Source organism: Triticum aestivum, chromosome 2A, assembly GCF_018294505.1.
Source record: "Triticum aestivum cultivar Chinese Spring chromosome 2A, IWGSC CS RefSeq v2.1, whole genome shotgun sequence".
Lineage (NCBI taxonomy): Eukaryota > Viridiplantae > Streptophyta > Magnoliopsida > Poales > Poaceae > Triticum > Triticum aestivum.
Window position 1 is genome coordinate 613704890 of NC_057797.1, and position 18827 is coordinate 613723716.

Here is an 18827-nt window from a genome sequence, read left to right on the forward strand (position 1 = left end):
ATTTATCAAATTAACCCATTAAACTAACCCTTTATACCTTGTGCTTGCTTATCATACTAACCTTTATGTTCATTCCTTCCAGAGCCAAGGACAGACCCAGCAAAAAGGCCAAATTGAATAAACCGGCTGATGATAATACGTCCACTGAACCGGAGAAAACTCCAGAACCGGAGGACACAAATGTTGACGCTATTCTCGATGATCTGCCACCGCAAGATCATGACTTAACAGTTGAACAAATGGAAGTTGATCCAACGAGCCATGTTGATAAACCGGCAAGCCCAGTCGGAGCTGCTAATAAACCGCCAAGCCCACTCAAAGCTGCTGATGACAACACGGATGATATTATGGTTACCCGCATCGGCCACACCACCCCTGGCAATCCTATCGCTTTACCAAAGCATAGTGCCAAGGAAGAACTTTTTGCTATGGACAAGGGCAAGTGGAAAACAGATTTGTCAAGCTATGCCCACCTCAACGCCCAAGACATTCATTCTGGGTTTTTAAACCGCCTGTACACAAGCCGCGACTATGAAGCCGGCTTGGTGAACATGTGAAGGAGCGATATCACTACTAGGGAAAACCCTAGCAGTAGCGCTGGTTTTGTGCTCACTAGTAGCGCGGGTAGGCGCGCTACAACTATTGCTTAGCAGTAACGCGTGCCGCACGCGCTACTGCTAGGACAAATAGCTGCAGCGCTTGTTCTCTCCCACGCTGCTGCTAATGTAACTACTGGCAGCGTGTTTTCTTTCCATCGCTACTAGAATTGTTTTTTTATTTTTTTATTTTTAGTGTATTTATGCGCCATCATACAAATATTGGTACAATACCAGTTATGAGGTTTACATCATTATGTCCATAACAGTGTGTCAAATGAAGGTGGATCAGGTTCAAGTGGAGGCAATATGTGGTGCATGTCAAAAGTATACTACTAATCCAAACTTGATCTAGTTTGGACTAGTAGTACTTTCGATGTGCACCACATGTTGCCTCCACTTGAATCTAATCCGCCAGCACAAGCTATTTAATCATCATCATAATCATTAGCACCAACAATATTTATTTAATCACCACTAACACTAGCTAATAATAATCATCAGTCATTACCACCAACACTAGCTATTTTATCATCATAGTAATAGTGTAGCACATCATCATCCTCAAACTCATTTCTAGCTAATCACTCCTGCTGCTCTCTCTTAGGTAAAACAACATAAAACATGTGTAGCTCTCCTCCTTGATCAAGTTGGAGCATGCAGATGAACCTGTCTCCTAATTTTGGGTAGCACATCTGTTTGCTGCTCCCCTAGTACTTGTCTGCGCTCCCCCATCACATATCTGGTCCAGTCTTGCACTATTAAGCATTCATCGCTGATCTTGAATGCACTAAAGTAACATGTAGGATATCTTGGCCGTAAGCTAATAATACTCATGGTACCTTTAGTCTCGATCCCATAAGGCACAACATTCATCGGGAGTCCCTGTTGAAGAACATCGTATGGTCACATACTTAGCAATGAAGTTTAGCTTCACAAATAATGTATGGAAAAGATGCACTGAGGACAAATAGTAAAAATCTTACCATCCTTCCTAAATAGATGTGACCGTAGTTCATGACGAACACTATTGGTCGCACGTTTTCAGTACTAAGATTTCTACGTCCAGGAAGAAAATTTGTCTTGACGGTATCAAGATCCTCAAGCCATGAAACATAATGACTTAGCTCCTCGCAGTTTAGTTCAGCCCCGGGACAGTAGTAGGTCCTGTCTACCAAGCGCTGGACATGTTTGCTTGCACCGAAATAAGCTGACAATACAAATTAGTTGTCAACTATTTTTGAATAAACAATATCAAAGACATAAATATGGTTGAGAAACTTACATTTTGGTGTAACTGGAGGCGTCTGCACATCGACCCAGATGTCGGTATTACCTTCAGTATCATCTTCCGGACGAATATCAAAGCTGATAACCATATCAGGCTGAAATGCATAAGTCTTGCATAGTGCTCGCCATGTTTTGCATCCAAAATAGGTGTAGTCGTCTGAATTGTATAATTTTGCGTGGAAAATATAACCATGCTCGGTCTTCAAATAAACTTTCTTTACCTCCATAGTATGACTGAAACCTATCTTATCCAATACAAAAACTCTTGCATGGCAGGGGATACGCTAGTAGAATAGTAAAAAAAATATAAGTTCAAGCAAATGAAGCAGATGTCATGATTAATTATGAAAAAAGACTTGTCGTTGTGACTTACTGTATCCACTTCGAAGTTCTCGTCCAGCTTGATGCTGAAGCGCCTATCATCATCTAGGAAGATTCCGTCGCACATGCCGCGCTCGTCTTCGCAGTATTTGCAAATACCGAAATCCTTTTTGTCGTCAGACATTTCCTATGTTCATAGTTAAAACATTAATTGAAAATCGATAGAAGACAACTACCAGGATACTCAACACACAAATCGGGGGTACTCGATATTTCCTACATATTCTGGCAAAAGTCATGCCAAAATTCACGGAAAAATCTGGCATGACCTTTGCTAAAATAGGATATATCGAGCGCCTGAAATTTGCCGAAACGGAAATGAATCAACACTCCGGCAAAACATAGGCCACTCGGAGGTGTAACCTGCAAACATGACCGGCCACTTGGATATTGAGCAACACAAGATATACATTTCAAAATATCTTATAAGACTCAAATTAGCATGCATTCAATAAGCAAAAGTAAATCATCTCATGCGTCCGTACATCCTCGAATATTATCACTAATACATCCCGAATAGTGTCATACATATAACATCACTAGTACAACTAAAACCCTAGCACACGACGGGTATCGGCGCGGGCGGTGGACACCCACATAGAAGGAACCATCACGGGATCATAGCTCCAGGTATTGGAGAACCTGTGCTCCAACGCAAACAAGTAGCGACGGACGTGCGCGTCCTCCTCCCTGACACAGTGATGCACCACCTCCGTGGAGTCCTCGAGCCTTTGGACCGCCACTGGCCCACGCGACCGCCACCAAAGAAGGTTCGGGTCAACGACAGGCTGGCTCCACACCAACCTGCGCCCCTCGGTAGGTAGCGCCTTCCAGTACCACCCCGGCGGAGCCCAGTCCCGGACATGGCCCATCTAGTCAAGCAGGTGTCGTCCTCCGCCGACTCGACGACGAGGATGCGGGATAGGCATCGTCCACGTCGACGCGGGAAAATTGCTTTAACTAAAAAAATAGCAACAAGTTCTTACTAACTAGTTCTATTAATTCAACTAGTTCTTACTAAAAATAAACTTACTATAAATAAAAATATTCTAGTACCTAATTAGTACCTAGTTCTTACTAACTAATTAGTACCTAAGAACTACTGCCCTAATTACCATCTAATTTGATGAACATATTGTTGGGGAACGTAGTAATTTCAAAAAAATTCCTACGCACACGCAAGATCAAGGTGATGCATAGCAACGAGAGGGGAGAGTGTTGTCTACGTACCCACGCAGACCGACTGCGGAAGCGTTGCCGCAACATAGAGGAAGTAGTCGTACGTCTTCCCGATCCGACTGATCCAAGCACCGTTACTCCGGCACCTCCGAGTTCTTAGCACACGTACAGCTCGATGACGATCCCCGGACTTCGATCCAGCAAAGTGTCGAGGAAGAGTTCCGTCAGCACGACAGCGTGGTGACGATCTTGATGCACTACAGCAGCAGGGCTTCGCCTAAACTCCGCTACAGTATTATCAAGGACTATGGTGGCTGGGGGCGCCGCACACGGCTAAGGAATAGATCACGTGGATCAACTTGTGTGTTTCTGGGGTGCCCCTGCCTTCGTATATAAAGGACTAGAGGGGGGAGGCTGGCTGGCCAAGGGTGGCGCGCCAGGAGAGTCCTACTCCCTCTGGGAGTAGGATTCCCCCCCCCCCCCAATCCTAGTTGGAATAGGATTCGCGGAGGGGGAAAAGAGAGAGGGGGGGGCTGGCCACCTCTCCTTGTCCTAATAGGACTAGGGCAGGGAGGGAGGCGCGCAGCCCATCTTGGGCAGCCCCTTCTATTTTCCACTAAGGCCCACTAAGGCCCATATAGCTCCCGGGGGGTTCCGGTAACCTCCTGGTACTCCGGTAAAATCCCGATTTCACCCGGAACACTTCCAATATCCAAACATAGGCTTCCAATATATCAATCTTTATGTCTCGACCATTTCGAGACTCCTCGTCATGTCCGTGATCACATCCGGGACTCCGAACAACGTTCGGTACATCAAAATGCATAAACTCATAATAACTGTCATCGTAACGTTAAGCGTGCGGACCCTACGGTTCGAGAACAATGTAGACATGACTAAGACACGTCTCCGGTCAATAACCAATAGCGGGACCTGGATGCCCATATTGGCTCCTACATATTCTATGAACATCTTTATCGGTCAGACCGCATAACAACATACGTTGTTCCCTTTGTCATCGATATGTTACTTGCCCGAGATTCGATCGTCGGTATCCAATACCTAGTTCAATCTCGTTACCGGCAAGTCTCTTTACTCGTTCCGTAATACATCATCTCACAACTAACATATTAGTTGTAATGCTTGCAAGGCTTATGTGATGTGCATTACCGAGAGGGCCCAGAGATACCTCTCCGACAATCGGAGTGACAAATCCTAATCTCGAAATACGCCAACCCAACATGTACCTTTGGAGACACCTGTAATGCTCCTTTATAATCACCCAGTTACGTTGTGACGTTTGGTAGCACCCAAAGTGTTCCTCCGGCAAACGGGAGTTGCATAATCTCATAGTCATAGGAACACGTATAAGTCATGAAGAAAGCAATAGCAATATACTAAACGATCGGATGCTAAGCTAATGGAATGGGTCATGTCAATCAGATCATTCAACTAATGATGTGACCTCGTTAATCAAATAACAACACTTTGTTCATGGTTAGGAAACATAACCATCTTTGATTAACGAGCTAGTCAAGTAGAGGCATACTAGTGACACTCTGTTTGTCTATGTATTCACACATGTATTATGTTTCCGGTTAATACAATTCTAGCATGAATAATAAACATTTATCATGATATAAGGAAATAAATAATAACTTTATTATTGCCTCTAGGGCATATTTCCTTCAGTCTCCCACTTGCACTAGAGTCAATAATCTAGATTACACAGTAATGATTCTAACACCCATGGAGTCTTGGTGCTGATCATGTTTTGCTCGTGGAAGAGGCTTAGTCAACGGGTCTGCAACATTCAGATCCGTATGTATCTTGCAAATCTCTATGTCTCCCACCTGGACTAGATCCCGGATGGAATTGAAGCGTCTCTTGATGTGCTTGGTCCTCTTGTGAAATCTGGATTCCTTTGCCAAGGCAATTGCACCAGTATTGTCACAAAAGATTTTCATTGGACCCGATGCACTAGGTATGACACCTAGATCGGATATGAACTCCTTCATCCAGACTCCTTCGTTCGCTGCTTCCGAAGCAGCTATGTACTCCGCTTCACATGTAGATCCCGCTACGACGCTTTGTTTAGAACTGCACCAACTGACAGCTCCACCGTTTAATGTAAACACGTATCTGGTTTGCGATTTAGAATCGTCCGGATCAGTGTCAAAGCTTGCATCAACGTAACCTCTTACGGTGAGCTCTTTGTCACCTCCATATACGAGAAACATATCCTTAGTCCTTTTCAGGTATTTCAGGATGTTCTTGACCGCTGTCCAGTGATCCACTCCTGGATTACTTTGGTACCTCCCTGCTAAGCTTATAGCAAGGCACACATCAGGTCTGGTACAGAGCATTGCATACATGATAGAGCCTATTGCTGAAGCATAGGGAACATCTTTCATTTTCTCTCTATCTTCTGCAGTGGTCGGTCTTTGAGTCTTACTCAATTTCACACCTTGTAACACAGGCAAGAACCCTTTCTTTGCTTGATCCATTTTGAACTTTTTCAAAATCTTTTCAAGGTATGTACTTTGTGAAAGTCCAATTAAGCGTTTTGATCTATCTCTATAGATCTTTATGCCTAATATGTAAGCAACTTCACCGAGGTCTTTCATTGAAAAACTCTTATTCAAGTAACCCTTTATGCTATCCAGAAATTCTATATCATTTCCAATCAGTAATATGTCATCCACATATAATATCAGAAATGCTACAGAGCTCCCACTCACTTTCTTGTAAATACAGGCTTCTCCGAAAGTCTGTATAAAACCAAATTCTTTGATCACACTATCAAAGCGTTTATTCCAACTCCGAGAGGCTTGCACCAGTCCATAAATGGATCGCTGGAGCTTGCACACTTTGTTAGCTCCCTTTGGATCGACAAAACCTTTCGATTGCATCATATACAACTCTTCTTCCAGAAATCCATTCAGGAATGCAGTTTTGACATCCATCTGCCAAATTTCATAATCATAAAATGCAGCAATCACTAACATGATTCGGACAGACTTAAGCATCGCTACAGGTGAGAAGGTCTCATCGTAGTCAACCCCTTGAACTTGTCGAAAACCTTTTGCGACAAGTCGAGCTTTGTAGACAGTAACATTACCATCGGCGTCAGTCTTCTTCTTGAAGATCCATTTATTCTCAATTGCTTGCCGATCATCGGACAAGTCAACCAAAGTCCATACTTTGTTCTCATACATGTATCCCATCTCAGATTTCATGGCTTCAAGCCATTTTGCGGAATCTGGGCTCACCATCGCTTCATCATAGTTCGTAGGTTCATCATGATCTAGTAGCATGACTTCCAGAACAGGATTATGGTACCACTCTGGCGCGGATCTTACTTTGGTTGATCTATGAGGTTCAGTAGTATCTTGATCTGAAGTTTCATGATCATTATCATTAGCTTCCTCACTAACTGGTGTAGGTGTCACTGAAATAGTTTTCTGTGATGTACTACTTTCCAGTAAGGGATCAGGTACAGTTACCTCGTCAAGTTCTACTTTCCTCCCACTCACTTCTTTCGAGAGAAACTCCTTCTCTAGAAAGGATCCATTCTTAGCAACGAATGTCTTGCCTTCGGGTCTGTGATAGAAGGTGTTCCCAACAGTCTCCTTTGGGTATCCTATGAAGACACATTTCTCCGATTTGGGTTCGAGCTTATCAGGTTGAAGCTTTTTCACATAAGCATCGCAGCCCCAAACTTTAAGAAACGACAACTTTGGTTTCTTGCCAAACCAAAGTTCATAAGGCGTCGTCTCAACGGATTTTGATGGTGCCCTATTTAACGTGAATGCGGCCGTCTCTAGAGCATAACCCCAAAATGATAGCGGTAAATCTGTAAGAGACATCATAGATCGCACCATATCTAGTAAAGTATGATTACAACGTTCGGACACACCATTACGCTGTGGTGTTCCGGGTGGCGTGAGTTGCGAAACTATTCCACAATTTTTCAAATGTACACCAAACTCGTAACTCAAATATTCTCCTCCATGATCAGATTGTAGAAACATTATTTTCTTGTTACGATGATTTTCAACTTCACTCTGAAATTCTTTGAACTTTTCAAATGTTTCAGACTTGTGTTTCATTAAGTAGATATACCCATATCTGCTTAAGTCATCTGTGAAGGTGAGAAAATAACGATATCCGCCACGAGCCTCAGTATTCATCGGACCACATACATCGGTATGTATGATTTCCAACAAATCTGTTGCTCTCTCCATAGTACCGGAGAACGGTGTTTTAGTCATCTTGCCCATGAGGCACGGTTCACAAGTACCAAGTGATTCATAATCAAGTGGTTCCAAAAGTCCATCAGTATGGAGTTTCTTCATGCGCTTTATACCGATATGACCTAAACGGCAGTGCCACAAATAAGTTGCACTATCATTATCAACTCTGCATCTTTTGGCTTCAACATTATGAATATGTGTGTTACTACTATCGAGATTCATCAAAAAATAGACCACTCTTTAAAGGTGCATGACCATAAAAGATATTACTCATACAAATAGAACAACCATTATTCTCTGATTTAAATGAATAACCGTCTCGCGTCAAACAAGATCCAGATATAATGTTCATGCTCAACACTGGCACCAAATAACAATTATTTAGGTCTAATATTAATCCTGAAGGTAGATGCAGAGGTAGCGTGCCGACCGCGATCACATCGACTTTGGAACCGTTTCCCACGCGCATCGTCACCTCGTCCTTTGCCAGTGTTCGCTTAATCCGTAGTCCCTGTCTCGAGTTGCAAATATTAGCAACAGAACCAGTATCAAATACCCAGGTGCTACTGCGAGCTCTAGTAAGGTACACATCAATAACATGTATATCACATATACCTTTGTTCACCTTGCCATCCTTCTTATCCGCCAAATACTTGGGGCAGTTCCGCTTCCAGTGACCAGTCTGCTTGCAGTAGAAGCACTCAGTTTCAGGCTTAGGTCAAGACTTGGGTTTCGTCTCCTGAGCAGCAACTTGCTTGCCGTTCTTATTGAAGTTCCCCTTATTCTTCCCTTTGCCCTTTTTCTTGAAACTAGTGGTCTTGTTAACCATCAACACTTGATGCTCCTTCTTGATTTCTACCTCCGCAGCTTTCAGCATTGCGAAGAGCTCGGGAATAGTCTTGTTCATCCCTTGCATATTATAGTTCATCATGAAGCTCTTGTAGCTTGGTGGCAGTGATTGGAGAATTTTGTCAATGACGCAATCATCTGGAAGATTAACTCCCATCTGAATCAAGTGATTATTATACCCAGACATTTTGAGTATATGCTCACTGATAGAACTGTTCTCCTCCATCTTGCAGCTATAGAACTTATTGGAGACTTCATATCTCTCAATCCGGGCATTTGTTTGAAATATTAACTTCAACTCCTAGAACATCTCATATGCTCCATGACGTTCAAAACGTCGTTGAAGTCCCGATTCTAAGCCGTAAAGCATGGCACACTGAACTATCGAGTAGTCATCAGCTTTGCTCTGCCAAACGTTCATAACATCTGGTGTTGCTCCAGCAGCAGGCCTGGCACCCAGCGGTGCTTCCAGGACGTAATTCTTCTGAGCAGCAATGAGGATAATCCTCAAGTTACGGACCCAGTCCGTGTAATTTCTACCATCATCTTTCAACTTTGCTTTCTCAAGGAACGCATTAAAATTCAACGGAACAACAGCACGAGCCATCTACTACAATCAACATAAACAAGCAAGATACTATGAGGTACTAAGTTCATGATAAGTTTAAGTTCAATTTAATCAAATTACTTAAGAACTCCCACTTAGATAGACATCCCTCTAATCCTCTGAGTGATCACGTGATCCAAATCAACTAAACCATAACCGATCATCACGTGAGATGGAGTAGTTTTCAATGGTGAACATCGTTATGTTGATCATATCTACTATATGATTCACGCTCGACCTTTCGCTCTCCGCGTTCCGAGGCCATATCTGCATATGCTAGGCTCATCAAGTTTAACCTGAGTATTCTGCGTGTGCAAAACTGGCTTGCACCCGTTGTAGATGGACGTAGAGCTTATCACACCCGATCATCACGTGGTGTCTGGGCACGATGAACTTTGGCAATGGTGCATACTCAGGGAGAACACTTCTTGATAATTTAATGAGATATCATCTTATAATGCTACCGTCAATCAAAGCAAGATAAGATGCATAAAAAGATAAACATCACATGCAATCAATATAAGTGATATGATATGGCCATCATCATCTTGTGCTTGTGATCTCCATCTCCGAAGCACCGTCATGATCACCATCGTCACCGGCGCGACACCTTGATCTCCATCGTAGCATTGTTGTCGTCTCGCCAATCTTATGCTTCCACGACTATCGCTACCGCTTAGTGATAAAGTAAAGCATTACATCGCGATTGCATTGCATACAATAAAGCGACAACCATATGGCTCCTGCCAGTTGCCGATAACTCGGTTACAAAACATGATCATCTCATACAATAAAATTTAGCATCATGCCTTGACCATATCACATCACAACATGCCCTGCAAAAACAAGTTAGACGTCCTCTACTTTGTTGTTGCAAGTTTTACGTGGCTGCTACGGGCTTAAGCAAGAACCAATCTCACCTACATATCAAAACCACAACGATAGTTTGTCAAATAGACTCTGTTTTAACCTTTGCAAGGACCGGGCGTAGCCACACTTGGTTCAACTAAAGTTGGAGAGACAGTCGCCCGCAAGCCACCTATGTGCAAAGCACGTCGGGGGAACCGGTCTCGCGTAAGCGTACGCATAATGTTGGTCCGGGTCATCTCATCCAACAATACCGCCGAACCAAAGTATGATATGCTGGTAGGCAGTATGACTTATATCGCCCACAACTCACTTGTGTTCTACTCGTGCATATAACATCAAACCATAAAACCTAGGCTCTGAAACCACTGTTGGGGAACGCAGTAATTTCAAAAAAATTCCTACGCACACGCAAGATCATGGTGATGCATAGCAATGAGAGGGGAGAGTGTTGTCTACATACCCACGCAGACCGACTGCGGAAGCGTTGACGCAACATAGAGGAAGTAGTTGTACGTCTTCCCGATCCAACCGATCCAAGCTCCGTTACTCCGGCACCTCCGAGTTCTTAGCACACGTACAACTCGATGACGATCCTCGGACTTCGATCCAGCAAAGTGTCGAGGAAGAGTTCCGTCAGCACGACGACGTGGTGACGATCTTGATGCACTACAGCAGCAGGGCTTCGCCTAAACTCCGCTACAGTATTATCGAGGACTATGGTGGCTGGGGGCGCCGCACACGGCTAAGGAATAGATCACGTGGATCAACTTGTGTGTTTCTGGGGTGCCCCTGCCTCCGTATATAAAGGACTAGAGGGGGGAGGCTGGCCGGCCAAGGGTGGCGCGCCAGGAGAGTCCTACTCCCTCTGGGAGTAGGATTCCCCCCCCCAATCCTAGTTGGAATAGGATTCGCGGAGGGGGAAAAGAGAGAGGGGGGGCCGGCCACCTCTCCTTGTCCTAATAGGACTAGGGGAGGGAGGGGCGCGCGCAGCCCATCTTGGGCAGCCCCTTCTCTTTTCCACTAAGGCCCACTAAGGCCCATATAGCTCCCGGGGGGTTCCGGTAACCTCCCGGTACTCCGGTAAAATCCCGATTTCACCCGGAACACTTCCGATATCCAAACATAGGCTTCCAATATATCAATCTTTATGTCTCGACCATTTCGAGACTCCTCGTCATGTCCGTGATCACATTTGGGACTCTGAACAACCTTCGGTACATCAAAATGCATAAACTCATAATAATTGTCATCGTAACGTTAAGCGTGCGGACCCTACGGTTCGAGAACAATGTAGACATGACCGAGACACGTCTCCGGTCAATAACCAATAGCGGGACCTGGATGCCCATATTGGCTCCTACATATTCTACGAAGATCTTTATCGGTCAGATCGCATAACAACATACGTTGTTCCCTTTGTCATCGGTATGTTACTTGCCCGAGATTCGATCATTGGTATCCAATACCTAGTTCAATCTCGTTACCGGCAAGTCTCTTTACTCGTTCCGTAATACATCATCTCACAACTAACATATTAGTTGTAATGCTTGCAAGGCTTATGTGATGTGCATTACCGAGAGGGCCCAGAGATACCTCTCCGACAATCGGAGTGACAAATCCTAATCTCGAAATACGCCAACCCAACATGTACCTTTGGAGACACCTGTAATGCTCCTTTATAATCACCCAGTTACGTTGTGACGTTTGGTAGCACCCAAAGTGTTCCTCCGACAAACGGGAGTTGCATAATCTCATAGTCATAGGAACACGTATAAGTCATGAAGAAAGCAATAGCAACATACTAAACGATCGGGTGCTAAGCTAATGGAATGGGTCATGTCAATCAGATCATTCAACTAATGATGTGACCTTGTTAATAAAATAACAACACTTTGTTCATGGTTAGGAAACATAACCATCTTTGATTAACGAGCTAGTCAAGTAGAGGCATACTAGTGACACTCTGTTTGTCTATGTATTCACACATGTATTATGTTTCCGGTTAATACAATTCTAGCATGAATAATAAACATTTATCATGATATAAGGAAATAAATAATAACTTTATTATTGCCTCTAGGGCATATTTCCTTCACATATAGGGGTGGAAAGTGGTAGCGGATATTCCAATTATCCAACTATAAAGTGAAATAAGTGGTCAAATTTTACTCGTTTTATGATTCATCTTAGAAATTTGATTCGTTTCCACCCTTACATGAACCCTAACTCATTTGAGCTGCATCCGCATCTGATTCATTTCCACCCTAACTAATTTGATGGAGGTAGAAACCCTAGGCAGAGGTAGGGGAGAGGGAGGAGCAAGCGTGCTCACCTTGGGTGCCTGTGACGAGGGCGGGGCAGGCGGCGTCGAGGTCGTGGTCGGGGCTCCGGGGCGGCATCGAGGTCGGGGGGGCGAGGGCGGCGTCTGGGGCGGCGTTGAGGTCGGGGTCGGGGGCGGCGTCCCGGGCGGCGTTGAGGTCGGGGGCGGGGCCGGCGTTGAATCTGGGGTCGGGGGCGGCGTGGGGAGAGCCTGCGGCTGCCGAGGGGTGGCGGCAGTGAGGCTGAGGGCAGCCTCGGGCGGCGGCGGTGAGGAGACGGCGGCGAGGGCGAGGGACGATTTGGGGAAGAATTGGTGGCCGGGGGGCAGGTTGGGGGAAACCGCTGTTTAAGTGAAACGTAACGGTAGCGCGTTTCCGGAAACGCGCTATAGCTAAGTTAGCTATAGCGCGTTTACTGAAACCCGCTACTACTATTCCTTTTCCTTTTTTCCCTTTTTTCTTTTATTTTTCTTTACATTTTATTTTTTTCCCTTTCTCCTTTTTCTATTTCTTTCATTTTCATTTACTTTTCTACTTGTTTTTCACTTTATTTTATTTTCGTTAGCAGCAGCGCTTTACACATAAGCGCGCTGCAGCTAAGGAGATTAGCAGTAGCGCTGGGCCATTATACGCGCTCCTGCTAGGTTGGGCTAGCCATGTGAGCCCAGTTCAAACGTAGCAGCAGCGATTTTCGCTAGTACACGCTACTGCTAAAGTCATAGCAGTAGCGCGGTTTATTTACGTGCGCTGCTACTAAGTAGCAGCCGCGCTTGATTTTGTACAGCTACTGGTAAAATTCTGTGTATAGGCTTTTCCCTAGTAGTGTATGAGGTAAATGCTGTTAACTCTGCATAACTATTCTTCCTTTATATCCAATTTATAATATCAACTCCAGTAGTCCCCAAGGGCCGGTTTATCATATCCATATAAACCGGGACTGCGTAATACTTCAACCTTGCCTGCATAGCCCCAAAGGGCCGGTTTATCTTTTCAAGATGAAGCGGGACTTTACCCTATAAGGTGCAAACTCTTATTGAACATTTTTGTAAACCAATTGACCACCAAGCTGATTGATAGAAGAAAATTCATAGTGTTAACATGAGAAAATATGCATTAGCCCCGAAGTGCCAAGAATAATACTTGTATTGAGCTTGGGACTTATAAAAACTTTTTTGATAAAAAGCAAATAGGCATTAGCCCCCAAGTGCCAAGTGTAGAACTTGATATGTGCTTGGGACTTCAAATATATGTTGCTAACTCATAAATTGAACATTACTTGCAAGCTGATCTTAGCAAGAAAGAATCCCAAATCGCCGACCTTCAAGAAAATATCAAGTCCCAACAATCAGAGACTTCAAGGCTAAAGAAGAGCTGACCAGTACTTTAATAGCCATGGAGAAACTGAAGGAAAGCTTCAAGAAGGAACGGGCAGATTGGGACACACAGAAAGCCACACTGCAAAAGAGGGCTGAGCATGCCGAAGCAGCCTTTAATCCGGTGGTAGAAGAGCTGACTGGCTTGAAGCGGCAAATAAATGCCATGACCACTGCTGTGTTTGGTAAGTATCCTTATTATAAGCTTTTAACCTGTATTATCCCATAAACTGTCGGCTTATTGATGTTCGTAATGACGCAGGATCTCGCATTATCCATCTGGGCTCTGATATACAGAAGAAATTGAAGGCTGCCTATAATCTTATAGAGCAATTATATACCGGCGCGCAACGGATCATCTGTAACGCCTCCCATAACAACCCGCCCCCAACTTTAATCACAGCGACATTGGAAAGGCTGTCAATGTTACCTGCCCGGTTTGAAGAATTGAAGACATCGGCTGCCAGGGCAGGTGCTCTTACTGCGTTAACCCGGGACAAAGCATGGATACCTGATCTTAATCTGACCGATATTGGAAATGGCTATCCAAGCATAAAGGAGGATAGTTCAGACTTCGATAATGACGACCTCCGAGCCATAACAAGGGAAATGCGTCCACTGGCTAGCAAATTGGCTGAAGAAACTAATCTTTCACACTATCAGTCGATTTTTATGATGCCAACAACAAACGGGTTAATGCGCCAACTTATGATGCACAAAATCTTATCCCGCCAATCCGTAAGCACACCTATGCCCCTGATGTTGAACCCTCCACACTTATAAGTGATGAAGCTATATTCCAAGCCCTAACTAGGATCAATTGGGCTACCATTGACTTCCAGCCACTGGGTGGAGAGGAGGAGGCACTGGTAGAAAAAGGGCCTATAGTCCCGGTTCGTAAGGGCCTTTAGTCCCGGTTGCAGAACCGGGACTAAAGTGTCGGTACTAATACCTGCCCCCTTTAGTCCCGGTTCAATCCAGAACCGGGACTAAAGGCCCTCCACGTGGGCAGTGCGCAGAGCCCAGTCAGGAGACCCTTTGGTCCTGGTTGGTGGCACCAACCGGGACCAATAGGCATCCACGCGTCAGCACTTCTGTGGCTGGGGTTTTTGTTTTTTTGTTGAAAGGGGGGGGGGTTGGGGATTTTGGGGGGTTAATTTAGGTGTTTCATATATTGTGTTAGCTAGTTATAATTAATAGAGAGAAGTGTCCTCTGTTATGTCCGTGCTTGGTCGACGCTACGTACTATACATACGTATATAGAGAGGACTAGACACGGTAGCTAGCTAGTAAGCAAACGAAGGAAACAGAAGATCGCCGTGAACATATATGCATATATACAGAGAGAAGTGATATCGACCACCTCTCCTTCTTCGAGAGATTGGTCGAACAACAAGTTCTCGTATATCTATCTGACACTACCGGCTACATATATACAATAATTATCTCTTACAAATATAATCATACGGACTCAGGGTCCACATAGAATTCTCCGTCTTCAGGGATCACGTGGTCAAGAAAGAATGCCGCCAATTCCTCTTGAATTGCTCGCATGCGAGCTGGTGCTAGGAGTTCATCCCGCTTCCGAAACATCTAATTTGAAGAAGGGGGTCAATACATATATATATATATATATATATATATATATATATATATATATATAAATGAATGAAACTCAACACAAATGATGGTAATAAAATAAAATTGTGAATGTTGTTATTTACGTACTTCATATTGTTCGTTAGAGTACCCGCCCCGCTCATAGGTCGTGTGGCGGATGGACTCGCAGATATAGTATCCACAGAAATCATTCCCTTGTTCCTGCCACAACCACTTTACAAGAAATAGAGGTCAATCAAACTGATAAGCATGAATGCTAAATGGTATTGATGAAACTAGCGCTTGAATCACTAGGAGATGCGCGGAACATGCTACTATAGTACTTACTTTAGGGTGTCTAAATTCCAGCTCCTTCGGCAGTCCCGGAACTGTTTTGGTGAATTTTCTCCAAACCCTGCCGTACAAAGAAAACAATTACTTGATATCAGGAAATGAACAAAGTTGCTGATATGGTGGATAATGATCGATTTAACTTACTTCTTGAGGATTTCAGTCATGTCCGCATACTCCTTGGGATCTTTTCGTTTAGAGTCCAAGACGGTTACTACTCCCTGCTCAAGCTTAATCTCTAGGAGAATATAGTGGAAACTGCACACACATGCATAACTCATGAATTACATTACTATAACCTTGACTAATATATAAGGGAAACCGAATACGCACAAGATAGTAACACTCACCTGAAGTTGTAAGGAAAGAGTATTATATCTTTGTTTCGATTTATTACGAACGATCGTAGCAAGTTGGCCTCGGTAGCTGGGACATGAAGTTTAACCTGAGTTGCATCTATGAGATATGTGTTAATGAACCCAATATCACCGACTTGTCTTTTCTTCAATTCGGCGATCTTCAATCTGCATAATATAGTGAGGATGATTATAAATACATGCAATGAAAGAGCTAAGCTATATAGAGAAACTTAAGGACAGAAGTAGTACTACTTATAGACAGTAGCAGGCGACCGTTGTTTTATCGAGGGCCGATTGATTAAAAACTGATAGAACTCCTCAAATGGAATAGGCAACAGATCAATTCCAACGAGGTCATGCTCCTTTTTAACTTTCACATACAAAGTACTCCTCCCCCCAGAGTCTCTGCAGATTTTCAAGTACCAATCATGCAATCTTCGCATCATCGTTGATAGAGATCTTTCATCTTTGATGAGAGGCTTCCCGTACTCGTATCTTTGTATCTGCACCTCCATGGGTTCATAATGTACTTGTATCTTTGATCACTGACAGTACTTCCCGTCCGCTCCGCTTCGGCAAATTCCTTTCCAATAATGCGGTCATAGTTTCCTTTCGGCGGATCAGACCTCGGTGGTTTTGTCAGGGCAGCCAGAGTGCGCTTCACTTTCACCCGATCTACCTTCTCCTCCGGAGGTGGATGTTTCTTTGCTTTCACCCCTTCAAAGAAGTTCCTCACTTCTTCTCGCGCGATCTCGGCGTTCTCCTCTAGGGTCCTCTCATATGGTAACTTCTCTGGTAACTTCTCTGGAGTCTTCAGAGAAGGACCGAATCTGTATGTCCTCCCGCCTCTGGTTGTACTGCTAGACGCCGACCGAGCAGACGAAGCGGTTGTCTTCTTTACTTGCTTAAGCGGCGGAGGAGAAGGACTACGACGCGCTGGAGAAGCTGGAGCGGTGGCAGGTCTCTTCCGCCCTTGCTGACGAGGCGGAGAAGGAGGAGGCTGGCTGCTCGGGCGCGTCGGCGCAGGCGGAGAAGGAGGCGGAGTGCCGCCACGCGCCAGAGAAGGAGCCGGCCGAGGGCCCTGATCGTCACTCGCCAGAGGAGGAGGCGGTGGAGGCGGAGTGCCCTGACTCGCCGGAGGAGGAGGAGGAGGCGGTGGCATCTAGTTCGGAAGGTTGATGAGCTCCTTCCGCCATAGGCATGGAGTCTTCCGAGCAGACCCCAGCCGAGTCTCCCCTTCACCGATAGGGTGGTCAAGCTGGAGGTCCTCAAATCCCTCCGTTATCTCATCCACCATCACCCTAGCATATCCTTCTAGAATCGGCCGGCAGTGAAAAGTTGCGCCGGGTTCACTAGGATAAACAGAGCCAACAGCCGCCTTGACATTCAAATTCATCCATTGCGTCATAAGGTGGCAATTTTGAGACTCCGTTATAGCATCCACGGGATAGCTGGCAGGAGCCGTCAAGGCATGCTCCAGCTGAAGCAGCTCGGTGGAAGCCACGCTGCTTCTGCGCTGAGATGGCGGGGTAGCTTCGGGGGAGGCTTCGGCAGTACGTTTCCCACGATTTGCTTCTCGTTCCTTTATCGCGTCTACCCTTGCTTGCAGCGCCTGTATTTGGGTCTGCTGCACTTTTTTCCTCCTCTCATGGGATTTGTAACCGCCTGCATTCGGAAACCCAACCTTCCACGAAATGGAGCCTGGCATGCCTCGTGTCCATCCAGGGTGCTCAGGATTCCCGAGGGCCATTGTGAGCTCGTCGTTCTCTCTGTCTGGAAAGAACGTCCCTTCCTGCGCTACTTCGATATACTGCTTAAGCTTACTGACTGGTATGTCCATTTGATCATTCGTCCAAATGCACTTCCCTGTTACAGGGTCCAGTGTTCCGCCAGCCCCGAAGAACCAAGTCCGGCAACATTCTGGCCAGTTAATTGTCTCTGGTTTGATCCCTTTATGAACCAGATCATTCTCAGTCTTGGACCACTTAGGTCGGGCTACGAGATAGCCACCTGACCCCGTGCGATGGTGAAGCTTCTTCTTCGCAGCATTTTGCTTGTTTGTCGCCGACATCTTCTTACTCTTTTCTGATGTCTTGTGGGCCACAAATGCGGGCCAGTGATCTCTGATCTTCTCATACCTGCCCTTGAATTCTGGTGTCTCATTATTTTCGACAAACTTATTCAGCTCTTTCTTCCACCTCCTGAATAGTTCTGCCATCCTCTTCAGAGCAAAAGACTTGATTAATTTCTCTTTAACTGGGTTCTCTGGATTATCCTCAGGTGGTAGGGTGAAATTTGACTTCAGCTCAGTCCAAAGATCATTTTTCTGCATATCATTGACATAAGACACCTCAGGGTCTTCTGTAGCCGGCTTAAACCATTGCTGGATGCTTATCGGGATCTTGTCCCTAACCAGAACCCCGCACTGAGCAACAAATGCGCTCTTTGTCCGGAGGGGTTCAATAGGTTGGCCGTCGGGCGCGATTGCTATGATCTCAAACTTTTCATCCGAGCTCAACTTTTTCTTCGGGCCTCGTCTCTTTACCGAAGTTGTGCTCGATTCAGAGGGCTAGAAAAAAGAACAAAGACTTAATTAATATGTGTACATACCAAAACAATGAATGCATCAATCAGCTAGTCAGCATAGGCTTAACTAATATATATACCTGGCCGGACTCGGTTCGGTCACCGGAGCCGTCATCATGGTCTCCTTCTTGCACCGGCATTGGGTCACCGGAGCCGTCCTCATGTTCTTCTTCTTGCACCGGCATTAGGTCACCGTAGCCATCTTGTTCACCC